The sequence below is a fragment of the Citrus sinensis genome, chromosome 1 (assembly GCF_022201045.2).
Source record: "Citrus sinensis cultivar Valencia sweet orange chromosome 1, DVS_A1.0, whole genome shotgun sequence".
Lineage (NCBI taxonomy): Eukaryota > Viridiplantae > Streptophyta > Magnoliopsida > Sapindales > Rutaceae > Citrus > Citrus sinensis.
Window position 1 is genome coordinate 9055425 of NC_068556.1, and position 5986 is coordinate 9061410.

Sequence of the window (5986 nt, forward strand, 5' to 3'; positions counted from 1 at the left end):
GTTATATCGCGCCCCCCCTTGTATTTCAAGTTAACAAGCATTTTCATCAAATTGACTTTATAGTGTGCCGTTAGCTGCTCATAAATTGCTTCTAATTTCCTCTAAACAACATCAACCATGGATTCCTTCACGACATGGTGGTACGCACTTTGATCAATCCATGATCTAATAATACTCACTACTTTCTGGTTTAATTGAGCCCATTTCCTGTCATCTAAATCAGTGGGCTTAGCTTCGTTACCTTTAATGGGTTCATGTAAGTCTTTCACGTACAAAAAATTTTCCATTCTAGAATTCTAAATACTATAATTTCATAATTTTAATTTAATCATGCATGCTGAGTACTTCTCCATCTCAACCACACAAGTAATAAAAACACAAAACTTGACGCTCTGATACCACTTTATTGGGAAAGGGACTCACACAAGTAGCTGTAAATTAAGTGGAAACAAAACTCTTTCCATCTTTATATGATTAAAATAGGATGTGTAGCACAAATAAATAGGCAGAAACCTCCAAAGCAAAAAACTAACCACAAAAGACAAAAATATTTACATGAAAAAACCAAAGCAGGAAAAATCACAGGACTATAGTCTGATATAATCTTCTACTTTCTTAATAGGATTACAATATAAATTTTTCTCTAGATAATACTAGAGGGTAACAACATCAAGAATCTCAATATTTTGACTTATAGTAACAACTTAATATCTATCTCTCTAACAAGTGGGTATTTCAAATAACAGCCAACGAGAGGATAAACAAAAATCAAGACCTATAGGATTGTAGAGGGCGATGCCCAAAACTTACCTTAAAAAATTTGAGAGAAAACATAGTTAATTTCGCCTCTGATCGTCCAATCAAAGATTGAATATCCTTACCCCTAAAATAATCTCAAGACCACTGCCTTTTTTTTTTCTCTCTCTCGTCTTTTTCCCACGCAAGAAAGTTGATGCCACCACCATTTATTCTTGTTTATATAGCCAAGTTTTGAAAACCTAATTTTTAATGTAAAATCTCATTTTACCCCTTTAAGTTTCCTTTAATTATTTAACTACCCAAACTTATAAAACTTTAGGCTTGGGCCACCTAAATGAGATAGACCCAATAGTAACCACATCACCTAACAAGGATTCAAGATAGAAAATATAATTATAAATACTAGTAGAAGGATATATGTATGAAATACAAGTTATGCAATCCAAGAGGGGGGGTGAATTGGTATTTTAAAACTTATCCTAATCAAACCAAATAACAATCTAATCTAATGCCCTAATAAAATTTGAAAATAATAAATTCAATGAAAGCACAATAATAAATGAGGAGGGAAAGAGAAAACAAACTCAAGGATTTTTACGTGGTTCGGCAATCATCACCTACGTCTACGCCTCCAAGCAACCCAAGCTTGAGGATTTCACTATTCAAGCCTTCTAAGACTTCAAATGCTTACAATTGACTTCCAAGGTGTCAATGAACCTTTACAACAAAGAGATTATCTCCAAATCTCTTCACTCAAGTATCTCACACACTTACACTCACAAATTTGATGAGAAAATGAAAATTACAACAAAAACTCTCTTAAAGAGTATATATACGAATTAAAGAACAAAGATGATTAAATAAATAATGATTTATGAAATGAGAGCTCAATAAATGTTGTGTGCCTTTTGTTTTTACTTGCAAGAGCGTTTGAAAATGAATCGGATTTGAGTTTATAGAGTTTGAGCTAAAAAACGAGCCGTTATGCACATTTTGGTGATAACCGGCTTACCGTTTATGAAATTCGGTTAGTCACTTTTATATTACCGTTACAACAAAAATTTGAATTTCAGAACATCCGACATACCGCTTTTCATATCCAGATAGCTACTTTCGAAATCCGGATAACCATTTATGTTCCAGAAGCTTACTGCCCAAAATCCAGTCTTCCGCTTGTCAAATCCGGTTAGCCGCTTGCTACAGTAACTGCTACAGTGAACTAGTTTTCAAAATTATAGTTTGACCTCAAAACTTTATAAAACTATTTATGGCCCCAAACGTTATAAGCTTAGGTCCAATTTCAGAATTTCTAAATAATGCTTTGTCAATCCTAAGACTTTATGAAATTATGATATGACCCAAAATATGTGAAATTATATAATGGCCCAAAATATTTAAATATTTTCAAATAGGTCCCAATTCGAAATTTAAAACAATATTTATTAAAATCAAATATTGTAAAATTCTTTCATTTTAGTCCACAACTTGAAAAACAACTTAACTCCATAAAGTCATTTTCTTATTATAAAAGTACAATACATAAATATTTGTTTAACCAATACATGTGGTTTATTATCATCAAAATCAATATTTATAGCCATATAGGCTAACAATCTCCCCCTTTTTTATGATGACAAAACACATTATAAAAATTTAATTTAGTTATGAAAAGCTCCCCCTTAATCAATGTAAGATTAAAAATTAATTTGAAAATGATTTAAAAAACTCTCCCTGCATAAATGTATATGAATATTTTTCATAACAATCATATCTACCATATCTCCCCCTTCCATATTATATCTCCCCCTTCATCATAAAAAAGAGTAAAAACTCCCCCTATCAATCATCAAAATCTCAAGATAAGCACATTAGTTCAAAGTTATCCAAAACATAAGTAAAGAACATAACAACCAACTATATCAAATCCATATCATCCAAAACAAATATATAATCCAAAATCATAAACTCGCAAATCAAGGCACATTAGTTCCACATGATCCAGAAACATAAGAGACTACTGAGGTGGTGAGGATGGTGGTGATGGAGGTGGATACAGATATGGAATGCCAAGGTGCTCAAAGAGAAGGCGTTGTCCATGAATGAGCTGCTGATGTTGCTGTGAAAAACGCTGGTGCTCTGCAAGTATGTGCTGCTCAAAGTCGGTGTGTCGCACAAAAAGTGTTCGCACCTCATCCATAACCTGTTGAAGAGTAACCTCTTCAGAGGCTGGAGGCTCTGGTGGTGATGAAGCGGATGCAGTGGCATCAAGAACAGAGGCAGACACTAGAGGGTCTCGGCGTCTACGCTAGCCCCAAAAAGGTAGTGAGAAATCAGGAAGTTGATCAGCAGGAACCACAACGTTGAGTGGTCGATCATCACTCGGAGCAAGAAAAGTGAACTTGTTGTAAGTGAATTTTACTCGAGTTTTATTTTTCCTCTCAAATCCTAAGGCATATACAGCTTCATCCCTGATACTCTTAGAAGGTTTGCATGATGGTTCATTAATCAAAACCTTAAAGTATTTAAGGATCCGAGTGATAAAATGACCATACGGAAGGGAACGAGTAATCAAGTTAGGAATGGAAAGCATAGTTCGAATAATGGTATACCCCAAATTAACCGGACAACATCTAAGGATGCAATCAATCAAAGCAACATCTATGTGGGAAACCTCATCCAAATGCCCTGATCTAAAAAGTACAATGGACTGAATAAAATGAAGCAAAATCCGAGTCTAGAGACAGAGGTATTGAGTGCGAAAATGAATGGTGCAATTTTCAACAGAAAGGTCATTACGCCGGCATATATTTCAAATGGCGTCAACATAAATATAACTATCAAGTTTGGGAGATTTCCTAGGCGAGAAAATTTCTAAGCCATAATCGGAGGTTCCTAGAATAGAATTTAACTCTGAAACATCAAAATCAATTAAAACTCCTCTAACCTTGGTGATTACTCGATTTGTTTTCTCCTCGGAAATGTCCATATTCAAGTAAAACACTTTCACCAAGTCGGGATACATATTCTCCTAAATCATAAGTGCATCAATCCAACCAACTTCTTCCGACAATTGATACAAATTTCTATGACTAATATTGAGACTATGAAGCCAATCTGGTAAAATGAAAAATATAGAGTACCTCACCGGTCATGAAGCTTTGGTGAAACCGTTTGACTAAATGCTTGTTCTGAAAGTGTGTGGACTCAAAGTTGGATTGATTGGAGGTGTCCCCTGCTTGCCGTAACCGGTTGGTTTGTTGAACCGGTTCTTTGCCTTTTCCTTGAACCGGCCGTGAGCTTGACATGGTGATTTTGATTGATTTGAAGTTAAATAAAGCAATGAGAAGGGAGATGATGATGATTTAAAGAGATTTTAAGGTGCAATTTGGTTCAAAAATGACTTAAGAGGAAGAAATCTAGAGAGAGAAAATTTTAGTTGAAACCCTAGATTTGATTTTAGATCTAGTGATTATGAAGTTGAAAATGGATTTGAAAGATGATTTTGGACACAAGAATGGATGGAGAATAAGTTTTATGGATTGATTTAAATCGAAAACGAGTGGAAATGATGGATTTTGGAGTGAAAATGAATGAAGTAAGAAACGGTTTTTAAAGAGAGAATGGTATCCGGTTTTTTAAAAGATGGAAGAAGAAGAACAACTTTTATAATCACGAATCCGGCTATCCAGATAGCACTAACCAGTTATCCGGTTGTTGGGCAGTGAGTTAGTTACGCGAATCCAAATTTCAGGATAGAGGAACCGGCTGTCTGGTTTTGAGACAGAAAAGAGGTTTGCAAATTTGACTTTCCGGATTAGATAACCGGCTATTCGATTGTGATGCAGTGAGTTCAAAAACCAAAACCGGTTTTCAGAATTCGCTAACTGGTTGACCGAATATTTTCTAGAAAATTTTCAAAAGTAATTCGGCTCACCGGTTTGAGGCAGAAAAGAAGCTTTGCAAATCCGGCTTTCAGGATTTCATAACAGGATGACTGGTTTGTGTCCAATAAGTTCCAAACCGAATATGGCTTTCCAGATTTCCAATCTGGTTATCCGGATGTTGACCCGAGATCAAGCAAACCTCATCCGGCTTACCAGTTTTCTGAATCTGGTTATCCGAATGTGATCCAAAGAATAATCATTAAGAAAAATGGTTTTCCGGTTGAAAGACAGTTAATCTTTGGAAATTATTTTGACTCTTATTGAATTTTGGTAAGCACTTAGACATGTATTATACGCACCATTTTATTTTTGGCTTAAAAATTGATTAATTTTAAATCATTTTGTGATTTAAACTTTTTAATAAGTCATTTAAAAATAAATGAAACATAAATGCATACAAGAACAATCATATCAACTTAATCAACAAATCGTAATTCAAGATGCAACATTCATCATTCCAAGCTCATGTCTTATCTTTATAAAATGCTCTTCACTAAGAGGTTTTGTAAAGATATCCGCAAGTTGATTTTCAGTAGAAACAAATTTAATTACAACATTTCCTTTAGGGGTGGGCATTTTAAATTTACAAACCTGATCGGGTTGTGATCGGTTCGGATCAAACTCGACCCGATCCGAATACCCGATCGGGTTCTCAAAAAAAAAAAACCTAAGCTAAGCTAACACTGCACACACACACAGCACACATCCACTGAGCCACATACACACACGCTGCTTGGCTGCTGCACAACACACACACACAACTTGTCACAAGCTGCACAGCACACAGCCGCACCCACACACACATACGTTGCTGCACACACACAACATAAGTCACAAGCTGCACACTTGCATAGTACACACACAGAAATGCAGAATGACAGAACAGCACACACACGAGCTGCACAGCACACACACACGCTGACCCGAATTGACCCGAACTCAATCCAACCCATTTTAAATCCAATCCGATCCAACCCGAACATAACCCGAATTATTGACCCAACCTGAACATAGTTCAGGTCGGGTCAATAATTCGAGTTATGATCGGATTAGTTCTTGTCTAACCCGAACAACCCGAAACCCGATCGGGTTGACTCGAACCCAACCCGAATCCGATTTTGCCCACCCCTAATTTCCTTTTCGAACATGATCTCTAAGGAAGTGATGCCTAATTTCTATATGTTTAGTCCTAGAATGTTGAATGGGATTCTTGGATAGATTAATAGCACTAGTATTGCCACACATGATAGGTATTTGATCAAGATTAATACCATAGCCTCTAA